Source organism: Mauremys reevesii, linkage group 8 (assembly GCF_016161935.1).
Source record: "Mauremys reevesii isolate NIE-2019 linkage group 8, ASM1616193v1, whole genome shotgun sequence".
Taxonomy (NCBI): domain Eukaryota; kingdom Metazoa; phylum Chordata; order Testudines; family Geoemydidae; genus Mauremys; species Mauremys reevesii.
The window spans coordinates 103,575,585-103,598,690 of record NC_052630.1 but is presented as its reverse complement, the minus strand read 5'-3'; the positions used below and the strand labels follow the sequence as shown (position 1 = coordinate 103,598,690).

Below are 23,106 nucleotides of genomic sequence, written 5' to 3'. Positions count from 1 at the left end.
CTGCCATTTTGCATTGTTGCACCGTGTAGATTTTGTCAGAAAACACCATTTCCATACCCCGAGACGTTCTGACATTTCAAGGTTTGTTTTGTTCCGGATGGGAATGAAAAGTCGAAATTTTGCAACGGAAATTCTGTTTTGATCATGTGGAATTGTTTCATTTTGCTCGTGTCAAAATGTGAGCATCAAATAGAAAATATTCAGTCAAACGCCCGTGTTGGATATTAAACGAAAGATAGAAAATGGAACATTAAACTCAATATGTTGACACAATATAAAAGTCCAGGCAAAATGAAATATGAGAAAATGGTTTGACCTCAACAAAATGGAAGGAGAAGGTTGAGACAATTTGTTTGGAAGCTTTCCCATGGAAAACATTGTCATAATGGAGGTGGTCCCATGAAATGTTTCAATTTGAGAAAAGTACATTTTCCAATGGAAAACCACTCTGTCAAAAAAAAAAAAAAGTGACCAGTGTTAGCACAAAGCCAGCTCACAAGTGAGCCTTTGAAATTTTGTTTGTTACCATCTTCTCATCGCTATTTGTATCAGCTGGGAACAAATGCCTTTTGTCCATTGGGCTGGCTGTGGGGAAATCCTTTTCCCTCGTGATGCACACCCTCGAGCTTTAGAGGCCTGTATATTTTGGCCTCACTCGTAAATTTGAGTTGAATATTTTGCATTGGTGTATTACATGGGCTTAGACATCCATCCAGAGGCAGCTGATCAATGTTTATAACAAGGAATGATATTTAGTACGAACACCAGGATGCAGTGGAAATCTTGCAGGAAAGCTTTGTTCTAGACTAAAGAGATGTGTATAATCTTTGGCTAAACTCCAGCTAGGCCCCAGCCTTCCTATGCTTATCCAAACTGAATGGAACCCTTTGTAGTTCACCCATCATTGGGGTGTGTGTGTGAACCTGGTAAACACTATTTGTAAATGAAAATCTCCAAAGTCCATATCCTTTTATACTAAAAGTTTCCCTTCCTCATTGACCTGTGGCCAGAGGTGACTCCTGATTTGAATAGCAAACAGTAGCTTTTCCTTCCTAGGACACAGTGGCGATGCTTTTTTCTTGCAATGAGCGGTGATATCGTTCTGCAGAACCATACTGCTCTGGCCCTGCAGTGTTCAGCCGGTCCCTTACGCCTGAAAAGCTCTCTGATGATATTGGAGTGGACCCAGGCCATAGCAGATTTTAGAAAGGCCCTACCAGGGCCCCTGGCTCACAAGAAGTCACCAAGCCTGACCAGTTTCTCTACAAGTAGATTATAATCAGCTGTAGCTTCTTGGGTGGTGGCGTTGCCTTCCAAAGGTCTTGTGCAGAGCACTGGGTTTTGAGACGCATCCGTCACTTTTGCTGGTGCAGTTCGTAGCTCTTAGATGTCTAACTACCTGAATGAGACCGCAACTTATGCCGTCACATGTCTACGTTCCATGGATTGTGCTTTCTGTATAACTGCAGGAACAACTATTGGTTGGCCCACAAAATCAGGTGGGCCGGTCCTTTTAAAAGACAATGGACTGATTTTCAAAGGAGCTGAGGGCACCTCTAGCTCCCCTTGACTTTAGCAGGAGCTGTAATTGTCCGGCGCCCCTTGAAAATCAAGCTCCATGTTTTCAGCCTTCATCTTGGATGAATGTCTGCAGGAATGGCTGAAAAGAACAATTTGTTGGGGTTTAGAAATGCTCCGCGCCCCCGTTTCAGAACCTTGGCGGTAAAAGGAGTTCCCACCATATCGTGTGGAATAGCCTGGGATACTAACTCCCTTCCTTCAGCAAGCCATTGATACTTTGTAACCACCAGCCTTTTTAGCATTCTTCCACTGGAGCAGGACAATGGGAAAAGCACTTTCATTTGGATTTGTGTTAATGAAATTGAACAAGCACCAGGAAATTTGCACTGGGAGCTCTGTTTTAAGGACTTGATTAACAAAAAAAAATTTGTTGGCAAAAGCTTATTCCAAAAAAAAGCATCTGGCGGACAGAAGGCAACCCCCTTGTTTTCACAAATTGGAAGAGCGTGAGGGCTGTGAATTACAGAGATAGGTTTGGATCTGAGTCTGACCTCCATCGATGGTTGAGGAGGGGATCAGATCCAGTGATGCAGTTGGGCTAGTTATCGATAATTGATCTGGCCTGTTCATTGGCTAATAAGCCACAAAAGAAGTGCATTCTTGCCAACCCTTGCAATATTTGGGGTTGTTCTTAAAGTCCCAGCTCCTGGAGTCATGTGATTATGTGAGACGATCTCCTTTCATTTCTAGCCCTCACGGATGTAAAGCAAAGATTAAAATTATGACCCGGCCTGAAGATTTAGAAACCAGGAAGCAAACAGAACGCAGAATGTATATTTGAAAAAATCTCATGGCTTTTAAGCCAGTCTCATGATTTTGGGGGGCCTGAGTCATGATTTTTTGAATATTTGGTGTTGGCAGTATTGGGACTGCTACTCAAATGGTAGCCTCACTCCAGCATAGTTATCAATGAAACTATTTGATTAAGGGGATGAGATGAATAGCAACATATCATAGGGTACATCAGCACATTAAAATAATCCCTGTGGCACAGAGTCTCAGAACCAGAATCAACTGACCCAGGCTCGTGAGGTTCATGCTGCAGGGCACATGTTTCCTCTGGGGCTGGAGCCAAGCCGCTCATACCAGGCAAGGTGGGGTGGGATTCAGAACCCAGGCTCCAGCCTAAGCAGCAAAGTCTGCACGGCTCCATAGCACGAGTCCCGCAAGCCCGAGGCAGGTGACCTGGGTCTGAGGCTCACTGATGCAGTGTGTTTCTTGCAGTGTAGGCATACTCCTTGGTTTCCTTGTGACACCGGAGATTAAATGGATACAGGCCTCCCTGTAGTTCCCACGGTTGAGGCCTTTGGTTCCAATCTTCCCTTTGCAGGATACCTGTAAGTCCAGTTGAAATGAATAATAATAATAATAATAATAACACTTAGCTCTTATCATCCAGAGATTTCAAAACACTTTACAAAGGAGGTGAGTATCACCATCCCCCATTTTACAGCTGGGGAAACTGAGGCAGAGGGTGTGACTTTCCCCAGGTCACCCAGCAGCAGAACGGAGACTAGCACCCAGGTCTCCTGAGTCCCAAGCTGGTGCTTCATCCACTAGGCCACACTGCTTTGCTAGCTCCCTAACTTAATGGGAACAGAGGGTACTCAACAGCTCTCAGGATCAGGCCTGTGGAGGGATAAAGAGTCTCTGCCTGTGTATGCAGAAAGCTGGGGAAACGGTGAAAGACTTTTAGAACCCAGCAGGAAATGTTCATTTTGAGAAGAGATGAACTGTTGTCTGATGGTTAAAGCTCGGGACTGGGATGAAGGAGAGCTGAGTGCTGGTCTCGGCTCCACCACAAATTGGAGAAGTGTCCGCAAAAGTGCCTGGTCTCAGTGTACCCAGCTGTAAACTGGGGAGGATGATATTAACCTACCTAGTTCCGTTTATCACTCCGAGATCTTTGGTTAGAAGGAGTTATAGGAATGTAAAATATTATCTATATCTATAGATATTAGCAGGCTATATAAGAGCTAGATAGGCATCATTATAGTGGACCACCAGGCCTGCTTAGTGAAAGTTTTTAAATGAGCTTTCTGTTTAAAGCGCAACACTTGAAAATGCTCCAAAATCCATGCGGTGTTGTTATCTTGGACTGATTGAAATGTGCAGCCAGGACAGTGCTGCACATGAGAGCAAATGAAATGTGGTAGGTCCAGCATCCACAAGGAGGAAACCCAATAATGTATCAGTATTTATCCTACCGCCTGGGTATCTAATACTAATGCCTAGCTCTCTTATAGCACCGTTCACCCATCGATTTCCAAGTGCTTTACAAGTGAGCGCAATGTCATTATCTGCATTTTATAGATGGGGAAACTGAGTCACGGCGAGGGGGGGGGGGGAGTGGCTTGCCCTAGGTCACCCAGAAGGGCAGTAGCAGAGCTGGGAATTAAGCATATATATTCTGGAATTGGATCCAGTGCTTTATTCACTGGGCTCCCTTGCCTCTCTAGGTTAGGATTTCCCACGGCGTGCATGATGTCGGATGCTAAGCTCCATCTCACAAGAATAGAAAAGTACGAGCAAGAATTGTAAAAACACGTAGCGTGCCGGCATTGCTGCCGGAGCTGAAGAACCTGCTGGAAGGAAACAAAAGTCGTTGACAAATAGATATTTTTATTTTGTTGTATTTCTCTTTCTCTGATAAGGCAGGAGAGCCAGGGGGCGGGAGGGTGGAATCCCATGATTGCAAAATACCTTCAATCAAGTTCTCCCTCTTCCTGACAGCTCAGTTCCAGCCACAAGAGCCTTAATGATTTTTCTTTTTTGGCCATGATGCCATCGGGGCAAGTAGGCGCCCTCAGAGAGAGCGTGAGCTTTCAGCAGACTGGAACAGTAAGTAGACAGCTGAAATGTATCTTTGAACTCGGGCAGGGAAAGGTATTTTGCAGCACACGTCCATTTCAGGGACCTTTCCTCCCATAGCGGGTTGTTGAACATTGCCTCCCCCATTTGGAGACGCCAGCCTTGTCAATGCAGGGCTGGTAGGAAGCAAACGGCACAAAGCTCATCACTGCGGTTGGCACTCAGGCTGGCACCAGAAAGGGGACGGAGATCTGAACTCCCTTCTCATCCTCAGAGGTGGTCCCTGCCGCTCAGCACAGAGGCGCCTTGCCAGGAGGGGGAAAGCGCTCCTGGCTACCCATGCTGTGTTTGTTCTGTGGATAAATAAAGGATCTCTCTCTCCCGGGGCTGCCAATCCGGCACAAGTTGTTTTTGAAAGGCCTTTGTATAGGGAGATAGTTGGGTTTTCCAAAGTTGGCAACTGTTTTCTTAGTACATTTGTTCTTCATGTATCTAAGGACAAGTTATAATTCTGATGCAGGGCTGAGACCGCTCAAAGAGCAGGATTGAAATGAGTAACTGATTTCAGATTGAATAGAGCCTTGTGTAGTGGTTTGGGGGAGCGGGAGAGACACCTGGATTCTGCTCCCAGTTCTGCCGTCGGCTTGCTGTTTGTTCTACCTCAGTTTCCCCATCTGTACTCTGGGAGTTATCTACTGCATACTGCTTGGTTAGCTCACGGCGGTGATGGGAGAGTGGCACTGACCCCATTGTGGAACACGCCATGGTGGTAGCTCCCATGCATCGGCTGTGGGTTTCTGACATTCCCCTCCTTCGCCCCACTGCACCCCCACACCTTCTGCAGCCAGCAGCAGACCTAAAATGCAGGTTCTCACCCTAGCACAGGGTTGGGGGCACAGAAACATAACACAGACCCAGGCTGAGGTCTGTCAGGCCTGTTTCCCCCGCCCCCATATCACTCAACCCCTTCACAATCACGTACTGCCGGATGAGCAGAGAGCTCTCCTCAACGTCTAGGGGCAGGGAAGGGAGGCAGCTGAGTCCCTTTCCATCTCCCCTCCATAAGCGTATCTCATAGATCCAGGGATATCCACCTAGCCATCCATATCACAGCTTCTATCCTTGTATATTCCATACAGCTAGGAAGCAACAACATCGTCTAGAGCAGGGGTGAGCAAACTATGGCCCAGGGGCCACATCCGGCCCGTCAAACATTTTAATCCAGCCCTTGAGCTCCTGCCGGAGAGCGGAGTCTGGGGCTTGCCCCGCTCTGGCGCTCCAGCCAGGGAGTGGAGTTGGTGGTTTTCCCTGCTCTGTGCATGCCGTGGCTCCGTGTAGCTCCAGGAAGCAGGGACATGTCCCCCAGCTCCGGCTCCTACGTGTAGGGGCAGCCAGGGGGCTCCGCACACTGTACCTGCCCCAAGCGCTGCCCCTGCAGCTCCCATTGACTGGGGCGGCGCCTGCAGACGGGGCAGCCTGCAGAGCCGCCTGGCCTCGCCTCCACCTAGGAGCCGGAGAGGGGACATGCCGCTGCTTCCAGGAGCTGCTTGAGGTAAGCGCCACGTGGACCCTGCACCCCGACCCCCTCCAACGCCCCTGTCCCAGTCCTGATCCCCCTCCCGCCCTCCGAACCCCTCGGTCTCAGGTCAGAGCACCCTCTTGCACCCCGAACCCCTCATCCCGAGCCCCACCCCAGAGCCTGCACCCCCAGCCAGAGCCCTCATCTGGAGACCCATCCCACACCTTGAACTCCTCATTTCTGGCCCCAGAGCCCACACCCCCAGCCAGAGCCTTCACCCCCTCCTGAACCCCAACCCCCAATTTCTTGTGCATTCATGGCCCGCCATACAATTTCCATGCCTACATGTGGCCCTCGGGCCAAAAAGTTTGCCCACCCTTGGTCTAGAGGATAGGGCACTGGATGGGGAGCCAGGAGACTTGGCTTCTTTTCCTTGCTTTTTCCCTATCCTGCTGTGCAACCTCGAGCAAGACGCTTTCCCTTCTCCCTGCCTGTGTTTTCAGACTCACCCCATGTCGGTCGCGTCTATTTCCAGTTTTAAGCTCTTGCAGCCGTGTGCGGGTGCAGTACCTAGCGTCATCATCTCTAACTGGGATACTAGGCCGTGCCATAATCCAAATAAGAGATCATAAGAAATGCCTGGGCTACACAATCTGTTGCAAAGATACGATCTGTTACAACCATATGGCTAAGATCTGTTAACATTTATTACCCATTGTACGTTACTCTTCTCCCTGGCACTAATGCGGACTGCTGTTATCATGCATAGCTGATCATACTAAACCAATTAGGTGGAAGAGTTGATGACAGGTTCCCCTTTCATCTGCTGCCGTTTCGATTGCAGAAGTTGACTATGGTGCTTCTCCTAGACGTTGATCCCAGAAGCACCTCGACGGCGGTTGCTAATCTGGTTAAAATATTTACAAGTCTCTTTCTCTTCCCCCTTTCCCATTACGGTTGGCTAGGCAGAGATTTCTTAGAAGTACACAAGTCCACCACTGTTTTAGTGGTGGGTTGGTATTATTCTCATATTGTACCTACACAATGGGTGACAGATAAAAGGAGCTTCCAAGCTTACCAAGTTGACTTTTCTTAGGCAGTATTAGGTTGCGTTTAAAATCGGTACGATGCATTCCCATCCCCACCCTGGAGCGTACAGTAGAGCAAAAGTAACTATGCCTGAACACAGGTTAGGGTAATGAAACTTTCTGGTGTATTAATATTTACGACGCAGTAGCTGCAGATAAAAATAGTGAGTCTATATTAAAACACACTCATATTGTTCCCAGTCCCGCTCCAACTGAAGTCAATGGCAAAACTACCACTGACTTCCAGGCCTAGGATCAGTGTAATTTATGTCAATTTCCTATATAGGCAGTGTGGTCTAAGGAGTACTGGTGTTGACTGGGCCTCAGGACTCCTGGATTCTGTTCCTGGGTTTCTTCCCAAACTTACTGTTTGATAAAGGATGAGTCACTTACCCTCTCTGTGCCTCAGTTTCCCTAAACTAAGGATGATAATATCCAGGGCAAATACTGGGGGACAATTTTTGCATATTCATTCCAGTTTTTACATGAATTTGCATAGCTGGGTTTGCATCCTGTTTTTTGTATTTTATTAATAGGCCTGATCCAAAACCCATGAACTCAATGGGACTCTTTCCAGTAGTTTTTGGATCGTACCATCTATGGACATAGTACTTAGATCAGTGATACTCAGACCTCAGAGGTTCAGGAGCCAAATTAGTGATCAACATTACCCCAAACAGACACAGTAGTGTGAATTCATTGTTTCATTTACTATAGTACTGTATATTCATATTTAAACAGTATGAGGGGGAAATATTGTGTGTGTGCGTATATATATATGCACATATAAAATTCTCACAGTTAGTTAATAATTTAGTGCAATAACTTAATTGGATAATAATGTAATAAAAACATCCTGATTGGTTAATAACTGTGATTGATTAATAATCACACAATGTTTTAATATCATGTGCTGCAAAGAGCCGTAGGAGACACATTAAAAAGACACTTCTGTCTCTTGAGTTTTGGTCTGAGTATTACTGATTTTGAGGGAGATTCACCATCTCTAAGTAACACTTACAGAAAACCACCATCTGATAATGGCTAGGCAGGTTAGATGGCTAGAAACCACACGATAGAACTGATAGATGTCTAGAACCAGTCTTATATGATTTATGTGGCCAGTAAGAATTAAGCAACATGGATCAAAGAGCAAGCCACAGAATAGAGCTGGCCAGAGGACAACAATTCCATTTCCCGGCAGCCTTGAGGTTTCAAAATTTGTTTTCATTCCTCACTGGAACGGCAACAAAACCATTTTCATGAATCAGAATTGTCTCAAAACATCCATTTTCAGATAGCAAAGGTCCGGTTTTTGGATTGTAAAGGTCAGATTTTTCAATACCTCTCTGGTCAGAAGTGACCAGAGACCCCTGAACCTTAGAAACCTTCTAGTCAAAAACTTTGTCAAAACTGATATGTCTCCACGAAATATTTTGGCTTTCATGAAACAGCATATATGGCTGAAAAGACATTTAATCAAAAATGTTCCAACCAACTCTAACACAAAGCAAACAAGATGAATGAAAAATTGCACTGAACAACAAATAAACTTGAGAAAATTCTTCAAGGGGAGAAAGACCAAATTGATCGAATACAACATTTGCTTTGAATTATTTTCTCAGCACATGCACCAATTCTGAGGGTGCTCCAGGGCTCAAGCACCCACTGAAAAAAAATAGGGGGTGCTCAGCACCTGCAGGGCTGGATTAATCTTTTGTGGGCCCTGGCACCCGGACTGCAGCCCTTCCCTCACTCCAACCACACTCCGCCTGAAGCCCCACCCTCACTCCGCCTGCACTACTCTCCGAGGCCCACCCAATGCTCAGCCCTGAGGCCCCGCCCACTGCTAGGCCTCGTCCCCCTGAAGTCCCGCCTGCTGCTCGCATGACAGGGAGGGCAAAGAGTGGAGCACCCACCAGAAAAAACAAAAGTCGGTGCCTGTGTGTCTCAGGTCTAATATGTACCTACCTCCCAGGAGTAACATTTAACAGTAATTTTATATTTTTAATAATGAGTTGGAAGAAAAGATAAAATCATCACTGATAGTTTGCAAATGATACCGAAGTTGGAATGTTGCTAAATAATGAAGAGGAGAGGTCACTGATACAGAGCAAAATGGATCACTTGTTAAGCAATGCGAGCAAACAATACACATTGTAATATGGCTAAATGTATATGTGACCCTGGGAGCCCAGCAGAGGGCCTCCTATACTATAACTCACATCAGGCCTGACACAGGCATTGCCCCAACACACTATTGTCATAATACGTATCTCAAAGGGGTCATGTATGATATCCTATGTAAACTGGTGATATGCTGGTCCCGAAAATCATTGTGTGATGTCTGTATGGGCTGCGGACAAAGAGTTATAGATATGTGCTGGAAATATGTTCTTCAAATGTGTTTGGGAGGCAGGGCACAAGTCCACCCTGCCCTAGACAAAACAGTGTGTATTCATCTGTTTGACTGGCTTAATTGCAAACAGAGGAAAATGAAAGTACATTTACATATAAGGTAAACAAAGCCATCAGGCTACACAAGCAGGGGAGAAGACCATTTAACAACCACATTGGGAGACAGAATCTGCACCCCAGGGAGCCTTCTTGGCTGGGAGGCAGACATTGGACTTTGGGGAACATCAGGGGAGCAGAGAGACATTTTAGTTATTTATCACTGAGGGGGCATAAAGGACCAGTGAAAGTTGGGTCCTCTTGTCCTGGAAGACAAGAGCTGCTGGAAACTTGATGCAAGTGAGAAATCTGCTTACACAAAGATTGTAACTTGATAAAATTAAATTTTAGTCGCTAGAAGAGTGGGTTGTTTTTTTTTTTTGCTTGTATCTTTTTGACAGCGAGGGTAATTAGCCATTGGATAAACTTACTCAGAGTTTTGGTGGATTCTTCATCACTGGCGATTTGTAAATCAAGATTTCAAATTTTTCTCTAAGATCCGCTCTAGGAATTATCTTGGGGAAGTTCTCTGGCCTGTGTTATGCAGGAGATCAGCCTGGATGGTCACTGTGGTCCCTTCTAGCCTTGGAATCTATGTGTGTGGTGAGGATTAGTTAACATTTGTAAAGTGCTTGGAGCCCTTCAGATGAACGGTGCTATGCTCAGATTAAAAAGACATGAACCGAAAACCCACACTTCTGTCAGAAAATTCAACATCTATTGTTGTAGTAATAATAATAATAAAAATAATTAATACATAGTTAATGGTACCTAGCTCTTATATAACCTATCTCCTAAGATTTCTATCACTAAGCCATAGATTTTAGGGCCAGAAGGGGCCATTTTGATAATCTAAGTCTAACCTCCTGTATAACCCAGGTCAGAGAATTTCACCTAGTAATGCCTGCATCGAGCCCCTAACCTGCATCGAGCCCCTTTTATAAAAGAAAATAAGATAATGTGATTCTAAACCCACAAGTGTTGGCAGGGAAGTGTGGGTACAGGTAGAGAACTTGAAGCATCTTTTAGCTCATTTCTGGAAACAGATTGTTTCAAGTTGATGGGGGGTCAAATTTTCAAAAGTGCCAGTGGCCTTAGACTTCTAAAGGCCAGATTGTCAAAGGTATTTAGATGCCTAAAATACAGTGGGATTTTCAAAGGCACTTGGGGGCCTGATTTCAATGGGAGTTAGGTTCCTAGATGCTTCTGAAAATCCCACTAAGTGCCTAAAAATCTGGCCCCAAGTCCCGTTTGAAAATGGGGCATAGTCTGCCAAGACATGGAGGGTATGTCTACACAGCCAGTCAACAGACTGCTGCTCTAAACATAGCTGTGTAGACAGTGCTTTAAAGTTGTAGTTCATGCTGGAACTCAGGCTCTGAAGCCTACCCCCTCTGTAGGCTGCAGAGCTCTGGTCCAAGCTGCAGCATCTACACAGTTATTTTTAGTGCACTGGTGTGATTCTGAGTCTATCGACCTGTGCTGGGTGCTTACTGCTGAGGGCTTTGTAGGTTCATCTCTAAGGGCTTGTCTACATTACCTGCAGGATTGACGGGCAGCAATCAGTCCCGCAGGGGTCGATTTATCGCGTCTAGTCTAGATGCGATAAATCAACTGCTGAGCGCTCTCCCGTCGCCTCTGCCTGCACTTCTCACTCCGGTGGAGTACCAGAGTCGATGGGGAAACGTCAGCTGTCGACTCACCGCAGTGAAGACACCGCGGTGAGTAGATCTAAGTATGTCAACTTCAAGTACGTTATTCACGTAGCTGAAGTTGCATAACTTAGATCAATTCCCCCCCAAGTGTAGACCAGGCCTAAGTGTTTTTGAAAAGTTCACCCTGTGTCTTTTTAAAGCTTCATTAAGATTTGACAGAACCTAGGCTGCAAAAGAATGTAATTAAAGCAATTAGGAATTATTCCTAATTTACCACTAGAGAAGACTAAATTATAAATAAAGACAGTAATTTGGGATGAAGGGTTAGTCTTGGAAACCGAGGCGAAGAATTTGGTTGAAATAATGCAATAGCCATTCGGGGTAATTTTTTCCTTTTGAGGTTAAAAATATTATCTTGAAAAATTACAGAAGGTGAATGAAAATTTTGGCCCAGCCTCGGTTATTGTAAATGGGTGTAGTTTCATTTGAGTGCCCATGGAGTTATACCGATTTACATCAGCTGAGGATTTGACAAGCAATATTTACAACTCCAGCTGAACAATGACATCGTATCTAAAAGCTTCCAGCGTACTGGGACCTTGGAAAGGTGAGTTTCTCATAACGTAGTAGAACAGGAGATATAACAGTATTGTTACCTCCGTGCATGCAAATAGTGGCTTTCTCCAACTGCTCCTTCTCCTGGGGTTACTAAAATGCACTATATTTAATAAGAGTTAATCCCTCTGATGCAGTTCCTGGTCTTGCCCTTTGGAATTGGATTAAGATTGATGCACCATAAAGAGTTTTTAATGCCAACAAACCTAATGTGTTATAGGATGTGGACGTTGTAAACATGGTGCAGATGCTATTAACAGAATAGCCTTAGGTCTCTGCCCTAGGAAGAGCTGAACAATGGCCTCTCACCCAATTTAACTACGCAGGACACTAAGGCAGGGACAAAAATAGATGAGATGGGAAATAATAGTGTAGGCTGGTTTTCTGTCATGATCTCAAATGCACAGTGGATGAATATCCAAGCAGAGTCAGTGCCCATAATGTGGCCTCTCTGAGATTCCGCTTCAACTTTGCAGCCCAATGCCGCATTTGCTGAAAGTTGAGGGAAGTTTTACTACTGATAAGAATGGAAAAGGGTTGGGGATTTAATGTTGTTTCAGGGTAATATACATCCATCCCCTCCCCCCACCATTGTATTTTTGTTGTTAGGAGTAGCAGTGTGCACTGAAGTGTTCTGTTTCCACGTGTGGCTTGCAAATCAAATCCTTTTGGTCTAAAAGAACAGCCTTGTATTGTCAGATTAAGGAAAATGATAGCAAGAAAGGATTAAGGTGAAGTCTGCATGAGAGAGAGCATAGTGTGAGCGCCTCTTCTCTAGCAGGCTGGAGCAGCTCTAGGATTAAAAGGGCTGCTGTGTCTGCGTACCAGGCAGAGTGTTTAGATATTTAAAGATGCATTACACAAAAACAAAAATATTCATACTAGATTGGTGGGGTGAAAATTTTGAAACATTTTCCTGTCCCAAATTGGAATAAAATGTTATAAGAACATAAGAACGGCCATACCGGGTCAGACCAAAGGTTCATCTAGCCCAGTATCTGTCTACCGACAGTGGCCAATGCCAGGTGCCCCAGAGGGAGTGAACCTAACAGGCAATGATCAAGTGATCTCTCTCCTGCCATCCATCTCCATCCTCTGACAAACAGAGGCTAGGGACACCATTCTTACCCATCCTGGCTAATAGCCATTTATGGACTTAACCACCATGAATTTATGTCAACATCTCAAAAACGTTTGGAATTCAAATGAGTTCAAGTCAATCAAACTATTTTGTCTAGATAATTTCAACACCTTTTGTTTCAATTTTGACCATTTTTCTACTATAATTAGTTTAAACTTTGAAATGAAAAGTTGTTTTGAGAGGGAAAACCAGAATTTTTCATTTAAAGTATTTCCAAATGAAATATTTTGACAATTTCAAATTTTTTTCAGGTTAAAAATTTGTAGAAATCTGACCCTTTTGCCACAAAATATTTCAATTGCCAACAAATCGACATTTTCCAGTGAAAAACATTTTGTTGAAAAATTCCCAACCAGCTCTATTTCACGTATACCGCAGACATTTACTTTATCCTTGTGGTGCCTTTATGATGATTTATCCTTTTTTTTAACATTGTCCCCAAAATGAAGAAAATGAAATACCCTAAAACAGATGCCCTTCCCTGCTTCCAGCAAAACGTATACATAATTTGAAACACTGCTTTAAACCATAGGAATACGTTAGAGGTGACACTGTTTCAGACCTGTTTTAAACAGTTTACACTTGGCTACATCTTCATAAACAAGGATTTATAAAAAAAAATGTCAATGAGCTGCCCACTGCTCTCTGCTGGGTGGAATAGGAATGGCTCAACTGCGTGTCTGTGTACTGCTAACTGCAGGGTCTCCACGGCTCATACTCTAATAACCACCTTTTCTCCCCTCTTTTTTTAACCATATCCAGTAGTAACAATCATGAATGTTTCATGTGTCATGGGCTGCGTAATAACATGAGAGGACTCTGTGTTTCTAAAACTAAACTGGCTCTTTATTAAGGGAATTATATGCAGAGGTGCTGCAACCACAGCTAGCATTCCAGCCATGTGCATGCAGACTGTCTTCCTGGGGCCCCCTCCAAACTCTTCCCTCCTGCAACTTGTGCTCTTCTCTCCAAGTTCCACGCAGGTGGCCCCAATAACATCCTTTTATAGTTGTTGTTATATGTTTTTAAGACCTCCCCCTCCTTCCTACATTAGTCCAAAAGACCCTATCTATGGTGACCAGACAGCAAATGTGAAAAACTGGGACAAGGGTTGGGGGTAATAGGCACCTACATAAGACAAAGCCCCACATATCGAGACTGTCCCTATAAAATCGGGACATCTCGTCATCCTAACCCTATCCAAGAGAAAAACAAACAAACAAAAGTCCATCTCAACCAATATTGGCAGGTTCTTTTCCAGTAGTTAAAAGGTTTATTTCATTTCCAGGAAGCAAAAAGCACTTTCCTGAAATTATCATGAGTCGTATCACGGTGGCACCCAGAGGGCGCAGCTGAGATCAGGACCCCATTGTGTTAGGTGCTGTACGCATGTAGTAAGAAGCAGTCCCTGCCCCAAAGAGCCTGCAGTCCCAATAGACAAGACAGGCAGTAGGTGGGAGGAAGGAAGTGTTGCCGTCTCTGTTTTACTGATGGGGAACTGAGGCACAAAGAGACAAAGTGATACCCAAGGTCACACAGTCTCTAAAGCAGCGTTGGGAATTCAACCAAGACCTTCTGCATCCCGGTGTAGTGCCTTGACCGGAATACAGTCCTTCCTCTCTCCAAGCTTCTATCCATGGTTCCCAGACACCCAGTCTGTTATGTTAATCCCAGAACAAACTGCAAATACTGGGGATTATAGCACTTCCCTACCTCAAAGGTCTGTTGGGAGGATAAATACAGTAAAGATTATTAAGTGCCCAGCTGCTACAATTATGGGGGCCATATAAGTGCCTTAAACAGGTCCTACAAGTGCATAATAGCATTCAGGAGAGAAGTCCCGTTGACTTACATTGGACCGCTCATAGAAGTAAATTACTGTGTGTGCATAAGTGGTTGCAGGTCTGCAATAAATAAATAAATACATAAACATGTAGCTTTTTTGAATAAATTCAGTTTTATTTTAACCCCCGTCCCCTCAATTTAATGTCTTGTGCAGTGTTCAGTACATTGTTGAGGCGAAACAAATAATGGATGCTGTGCATCCAATTTCTATGGCTGGTTGAAATTTGGAATAAGCATTGAGATTACAAAATTAGGAAAAGTCAAAGAGGGAAATGGTCAGTAAAATGTTCTCTGGTTTCCCTCTGTTCTTTGTTCTTTTAAACCAATGATAGAGCTGGTCAAAATGTTCCAGATTTCAGAATTGGAAAGATTGGGAATTTTGAGAACCATTAGAAACAAACAAAAAAAAAACCAACAACCAAAACTCACAAATTCCCTCCTCCCATTTTTTTCAACCAGCTTTACATATTATCCGTTACGTTTGTAAATTGAAGACTATGAGGGACTGACTACAACTGTGCAAATGATTCTGCTGGAACCCAATTGAGTCGTACCCACAATCAGGCTGAGTTTAACATTTTAGTGGGACTGTAAACAGTAAGCCTAGGATGATGGACATTTAAAGCCCTTCTGCAGTCCCTCCCCCCATAGATCCATAGATTCCCAGGCCAGAAGGGATCACTGTGATGTAGTCTGACCTCCTGCATAACACACACCAGAGAACTTTCCCAAAACAGTTCCTAGAGCAGATCTTTCAGAAAAGCATCTGAGCTTGATTTAAAAATCATCACCGATGGGGAATCCACCATGATCCTGGGTAAGTTGTTCTGATGGTTCATTCCTCTCACTGTGAAAAATGTGTGTCCTTATTTCCAGTCTGTTAAAACAGCCCTTCTTCCCATCTGGCTCATTTGCTCAGGGTTTTTTTTTTTTTTAACATTTGGCGCCAAATTTGGCCCTTTGAGCTACAATATTTGGAGCCTAAAATAAAATTTGTTCGGGGTTGGGAGAGTGGGTGGGCCTTTGTCCTTAATCTTATCCAGACTGACTTGTCCAAACCCTAAATTATCCCTTTCACAGTATTAAACTTTCCCATAAAGTCTCTTTCGAGGAGCAGTGAGCAGCAGGGTCACATTTCACATACAGGGTAGTATTTTAAAATGCCATGCAAGACCCTAGCAACAAACTCTGGGTGGGGTGAAAAAGATGGGGGGAATTTACATGCATCTCCTACTAAAGGTTTACCAACACACCCGTGCAATAATAACTAACATTCAAGAGGACTGGAGCTTCAGCTGGTGTACGCTGATGTAGCTCCACTGGCCTGGGAGCTAGGCTGCTGCACACCAATTAAGGATTCTTGACCAATATATTTCCCCTTACTCTTAGATGCTATTTCTAATATCCTTTGTTTTTCAGTGCAATAGGGAAGGAAAGCTGTTTGCTTAGCCCTGTGCTGGCTGGCCATTCATTCAAATGTGGGGCTTGAAATTGCAGCCAGATGCCTATAGTCTTGGATCAATATCTTATCACCCTTCCCGCGTTGCACCTATCAATGGACTTTGCAGACAGTCCCAGGTCCTAACTTGGGGGGAAGATTATTGACACTAGCAGCTGCTGCTCTGTGGTGACATTCGGAAACCAGCGTAAACAGACCCTGGGGACTCAGCCGTGACATAAAAAACAACGTGATGGATAGTCCAGGGTGACCACTGGCTCCATTGGCTGGAGGACAAGAGGAAAAAAAAAACCCAGGACAAGCAATCCGCAACCAGCCTAGGAAGATTACTGCCATAAAAGCAATGCTGGAAGGGGCTAGTTATCAAGTGGAAAACAAGAAAGTACAGCCAGCTCCCCAGTCACCAGATTTAGGGGGCTCTGGTTGGAAGGTTGGCACTCCTGTGGGCCATTAGAGCCGAAGCAGAAATGGATGCAGTAATCCAGAACATATTGAGTCTCTAGGTTACCATGAAATATAATGCAGGAAGAAATGAATTATTTTCGAAGGGAAGCTGTAGAAAGCACATATAGATTTTTTTTTTATTGGAACTGTGTTATCAACAGCCTCTCTTAATAGTCGAAAACAGTTTCTTTTGTTTTTTATAGCGTTTTAAAGATCCCTGTGGACATGTCTGTAGGGGTGGGAGGCAGAGGGGTGGGGGCAGACATCAAGGGAAAATAGATTGAGCAAGAGCAATGCCGGTTTCTTTTTGTCTTTATCGACAATTTGGCTGCACTACGTTAATGGAACTTCGTTCCTGCTTAGAAAGGGTAGCGTGTCTCCATAACGCTGCACTGAATCATTCTTTAAAACTAGACGTGAGCCTGGCATCTAAAATCTCCGGGTGCTGGATAGCTGGACCTAGTTCTTGATCTGAATGTTTGGCCTTTATCGTTGCAATGGGATGAAACCCAAACCCCAGCCATGAATGACTTTTGGGTTGTTCCGTATCCCCAGAACTGAGCCCGGATGTTGCCGCTCTCTGGTTTGAATGCCTTCATTTGCTTTTTCACTTGTTGCGAGTTTTCACCTGCTAATGACACAGAAAGAGTGTACAGGAAGGCCAGTAAATGAGAATAATGCATGAGAGTGTTCGGGTGCTTAAAAGGAGCATTTCCAAATCCAGGCGGATAGAAATTCTATTGACTTGAATAGCTCAGTGACATTCACTGGGGGTCGGGCCCTCTTCCCCTATTTGTGTGTTGCAGTGCATGCTCGTAGGAAAGGTGTATACACATACTCTATTGTCATATCACCACAAATCATCCAAATACCATGGTCCCAATACCCCCCTGTCCTCCAGAGACTCTAACGGAGGATAAGCCCTGTCTGTGATATTGATCCCTGTCAATATCAACGTACGCCAGTTCTCCTACCACACTGCAGCCTCCCGAAGAGCCCCTGCTGCCATGGAGATAGCGGGATGATAGGAAGCTGGGAGCACACAAAGAGTCAATAGAGACCAGGACATCAAAGGTATTCAGGTGCCTAACTCCCATGGGAGTTGGGTGCTATCACATTCTGGAGTGCAAATAAGACCAGTGAGGGGTTGTGTCACTGTGTGCCTTCTAACCCTAAGTGCTTCAAAAGGCTCTGCTGCTGTGATTCTCTTGTCTGGATGCTCCCAGCCAGCATACAAGCCTGCTTTGAGTGTCTGTGGGCTAAGCAGCTCTGATTCCTGCTTGTTCCCTCCAGCCACGCTTTGGTTACACCCGGCAAGGTGACCCCAACAAACTCACAGTCCCGGATTTTCCCCAAACGGTGTGGTCTGCAATGTCCAGCCCGCTCTTGGACCATTGAGATGTCAAGTTTGCTTGTTCTTTTAAGGGTACAATATCCTGCCACTTGCCATGTTAACTGGAGTGAACCTTCACTTGAAATCAAACACAGCACTGGGCTGGCATAGAAAACTGTGGCATTGCCAAAAGGGGATAGGAATTTACACGAGTTCAAGAATAAAGGATAGAGTTAGAAGATATGGTTACAAGCCAAATACAAATGAAACATGCTTTGTAGAGGTTAAGACTTAACAAAACAAGCTACAGCCTTTGTTTAAGGCAGTGTCCTTACCAGTATTCCTGCCAGCAAGATGGCTGACCACCCCCACTGGCCAGGGTCTCCCACAAAGTCCAAAGTGCTTGGTTCCTTTGTCTGCTGAAGTGAAAGATAACCTGGGGTTCTTCACCCCTTTCTTTTATAGTCCAGAACAGGTGCCTATATACCTTTGGGGATCTGGACCCAGACCTCTAATGGCTCTCCTGAGAACCACAGTTTCCTTGGGCCGAAACGTTTGCTTGGTCACAGTGCATTAAAGCCGGATCTGTTGGAATCACAAACACTGGGCCAGATTAAGTCTCATTTGAGCCCTGTTGTGAAGGGACAAGTGATATCTAGGCCTGAGGCCAGAGGTTGCCCTGCCTCTTTCTGAGAGGGAGCGATGAAGCAGAAACACCGCAAGCCTAAACTCATTGGTTTTTCCAGCACCAAGTGTGGGAATATCCCCTGGGCCGTCAGTTGCAGTTCTGTTAGGTTAGCACCACGTTCCTCCCTACATTTAAATTGGCTAAAGCGGGATACAGCAAGTGCCACTTAAATTTGGCCTGTCTGTCTCCCAATAGATGGAGATAGGGGGACAGCCAGGTCAAACGTGAGTGGGGCTGCAACCTTGTGCGCCAGGTCACAATGCCACTTATCAAATGGAGATCCTAGGGCAAACTGCCCCTTCCCCTCCCTTGCCCAGGAAGCCCTGACTGAGGGAAATGTTCACTTTAACTTGGACAAGGGGCTTTGGGAGCAGGGGACAAAGTGGGCCAGTCCCATGAAACCTGGGACTTTTGGGAGTTCTGGTACCATGCAGGAAATTCAAGCCATGGTCTGCGTATGGCCCTTTGGAAGGGATGCTAATAAGCAGCAGTGTTGCCAAGTCTCATGATTTTATCATGGCTCTTGCAATATTTGGTGTTTTCCCTCAAAGTCCCAGCTCCCGGAGTCATGGGAATACACGAGAATCTCAGCTTTCATTAAAAAAGGAAGTTTCTAGCTCTCGTGGCTTCACAGAAAGGCTTGCAAAGATGACCCTGAGTTCATCCTAACAGCTTAGAAACCAGAATGCAAATAAAAACCACGATTTTTTTTAAAATACAAAACTCATGATTTTTAGGCCAATCTTCTGATTTTTGCTTGATTTTGAATACTTGGGGTTGGCAATACTGAAGTACAGACAGGCACTGTTATAATGTTCCCATTCCGGAAGGGTGACCTGACGCTATAGCTTCAGTCATAAGAACTTTATTTCAGATCATGAGAGAACAAATTTTTTTTAAAAGGTACGACCCAGGAGAGAGAGCACAGTGTGTAGGTGCTTCCCAGCTACACCAGGCTGCAACTGCATGGAGAATGGTGGCTGCCTTCAGCAGAGTCTCTAGAAATGTAAAGGTTCTGTACACAGAAAACAACAAAAACCCAGTTACGTAACGACATACTGCAAGCCACAACGTTCAGATCATTTCAGTGAACCGAAAATTTCAATAACAGGTTTGAGAATGATGTGATTGAAATTTAAATGAAAAGTTTTCCCCCAGATTTTTCTTTCTTTCTTTCTTATCTCTGTAGTCTCTATGTACCATCACTGCATCTAGCGGCTCAGTGTAAGAAATTATAGATCCTGCTTCAACATAAAAAAGAAAGAAAAGAAAAAAGAAGAACTTTACCTTAAAGGTTTGGCTTAACGTGCTTCCAAGGTTAAAACCAACATAATGGCAAAATCTGCTGGAATCACAAATACTGGATCAGATCAAGTTTCACATAAGCCCTTTTATGAAGAGTTAATTGGTGCTTAGCCTGGACCCAGGCTCGGGAGTGAATTTCACCCAGTGTGCACAGATATGGTACAAAATAATTCCAAAGGACTCAACAAACAACGCACTACTGATTAATTAATATTTTATTTATTATGAAATCATAAATAGGTGCCCGTCCCAGGTTACGTGCGCCCTGAGGTAAATCAGTTGCATTAAAACAAACCTTAAATACCATGAGCTGCTTTTCCTAGCATAGCACATGCCAGCAAATAAAATAACTCCCACCCAGAAAACTGCTTCCACCCCTTCTTTAAATGCCTAAGACAAAAGATGGGCCTTGCAGCATTGAGGCTAACAGAGCTATGATCTGGCAGGCTGGGTGGAGGAGCAATCTCCAGAGACAAGATCTCATGAAGCAACCTCATCGCTATCTCAGGATTGGCCAGGAGGCAAAAATTACAGTGGGCAAAGTTCTGTAGAAAACAGGGAGTGCTGTGCAAAAAGAGACCGTGTAACCACGGCATCTTCCCAAAGCGAGAATTGCCCGGGTTTCTGCAGCAGGATGTGTATCCTGAGTAACAGAAGCTCTGACGTGGAATGCTCCGGAATTTCTTTCTTGCAATGCCAGTTTTCCGATCTCCTGGAAGATTTGGGGAGAATGGCACAGATTTATACGCCGTACATTTCCGCAGCTCTGACTCTCAGCGCAGTCCTGCATGGGCGTCCTTTACTTCAGTATGAAATGTAATTGAGATTGCCCTGTAGGAGCTATTTGAAATGGCTTGTGACGATGTACAAACAATTAGGCAAAGCATATTTTTGTTTATACCCTCCCCCACCCGATCACTCGTCAGAGAGTTTTAGAACTCCCTGGCCAGCCATGTTATTAAAATGTCGCACTTGGAGCCAGGACCGAACGAATCTCACAGGGTAGATTCAAGTCTCTGTTGCCCCGAGGCTGACGAGGGGGTGGAGAAAGGGGAGATGAATAGAGAAGGGGCAAAAAGCCAGAATAAAGTGACATTGGTATATAACAGGTTCAAACCCTCTGGAAGCCAGCTGGAGTTTTTCCATTGGCTTCAAAAAGCTTTGGATCAGGCCATAAACTCATTTACTCTCCTGCACCTACCCAACCCTGTGATAAATAAAACCTGGGCATTGTCATTAAAAATATTTCCAGGATCAGCATTGGCATCGGAATCAGTGTTTCGCAGCGTGATGCCATCAGCTAGAGTAATTTGACAGATGACCTAAGCACTGTGCGGCAAACGCACATCTCTGAATTGCAGGCTGAGGTTGTGGGGTAAGTTTAAGACCTGATCTGAATTGTTCTGTTTTCCAGGCTTACTGGTGGCTGCCTGCACTCTGGAGTACACGAGAACCAGCCTCTGCAAAGCATGGTGTATATAGGATTTGGAGAAGGGTGGAAAAACAAGGGCTTAATTCTACCACCTGTACTCCTGTGGACTAATGGCTTATGTCATAACTTGTTCCATCAGTCCATCGTTAAAGGATGAATGCAGATTGCATTGTTTGTTGTCTTAATTGTAAGAACTTCCTGGGAAATGGTTTTCCCATGCAGCAAAAATTTTAGGAATTCGAAAATTTTTACCCTCCGAAATCAAGCCGAAAAGTTGCAACCTCAAAAATGTTCACAAAAAAAACAGCAACAAAAAAAAGTTAAAAATATTGGTTTGGGTCAATCAGAGCATTCCATTTCAGTTACAACCTTTTAATCCTTTCTTGGCTTTGTTTTCGGTCTAATTAGCTTGCATGTTGAAACAAAATCTGTTCTGGATCGGAAACTTTTTTTCAACATGGTTTTGAGTTGGGGGGATTCCTTGAAACCTGTTTCACAAACTGCTTTTGGTTTCCACAAATTGGCGCCTTTTAGCAAAAAGCAAATTCCCGACCAGCTCCATCAATTGCCCTTTGGAATAGTCCTGTGTGGTATTTGTGCCCACTGAGGTCCGAATGTTTAGCCATTGGGCTGCAGCGCAGGGAAAGATACTTCCGAGTCCCGACCCTGGGCAAAGTGGGTAGAAACAAGTGCAGCGGGAAAATGACATGAGACATCAGGAAGGAAGAAGACTGGGGATGTCAGCAAATGCATGGAGATGTAAGGGAGATTATTCTGTGTTTATACCGCACCTAGCACAACGGAGTCTTGCTTTATGACTGGGGCTTCTTCCCATTACCATAATATACGTAATAAACAACAGCACAATGGGGTCCTGGTCCGTGACCAGATTGCCTTGGCGTTACCATAATACACCTTATAAAGCACCCAGCCCAATGGGGGTGCTGGTCCATGACGGGCTCCTTGGTGTTACTGTAATGCAAACAACAACAATAATAATATTTAGTGAGAGCAGCCCTCGGCCAGATCCTCAGCTGCTGTCCGGGCACAGCCCCGTTGTGGCACTCTGCCCATTTACATCATCTGGGGATCTGGCTCAAGGCGCAGCCTGCTGGCAGGAGTGAACTTCTGATATAGGGCCTGGGCCTGGGAGGTAGTGAGGTGCCACTGACTCCTGCCAGAACAGGGCCTGAGGAGCACTGTAAGGAGAGCACTGCATATTGTAGAAATTAGATGGGTAAGGTCGACTCGTCCGTCCCTTTCTGGAAACAGGGTGGTTGATCCCTAGAGGATGTTAGTGTTTGGCCAGGCTAGAGATTGTGTCCCAGGTGATTCGTATCTCTTGGGAGATGGAGTTGCAGACTCATAGCGATGCTGTCGTGTTCCCTGTCCCCTCCCACCACCCCAAACTACCCCAGTTATATCAGTGAATCAAATTTCTGCAAAGAGCCGTGAACCTGAGCAGTGGAATACTCTGGTTATAGGCAGACATACACAATGCCAACTCTCCCCCCACCCCCCGCACACACACCTCTTTGTCAGCTTAACGAGCCCAACAAGCTGCATGCAAACAGGGCAGGCAGGGAGGGGGAATTGTGTATTTAATCACTGAAGAAAAGGGCTGGTGATGTTTAGTACACATGGCCTGTCCTTGGGAAATTGTAGCCGGAGGGTAACAAAGTGTCCGGCTCCTCATCTGTCAGGGAATAGACTAGAGGCTGCCTTCCTCAGTCATT

At 44.9% G+C, this 23,106-nt stretch overlaps 1 long non-coding RNA gene across 2 annotated transcripts in view; it reads left to right on the top strand.

The window, feature by feature from the left end:
- Positions 1–21,516, top strand: part of LOC120371161 — a 108,961-nt gene extending 87,445 nt beyond the window's left edge. For both annotated transcript variants that reach the window (XR_005584175.1, XR_005584176.1), the window contains exon 4: positions 21,353–21,516. This is a non-coding gene — a long non-coding RNA (uncharacterized LOC120371161). The remainder of the gene's footprint in view (positions 1–21,352) is intronic.
- The last annotated feature ends 1,590 nt before the right edge of the window (positions 21,517–23,106 follow it).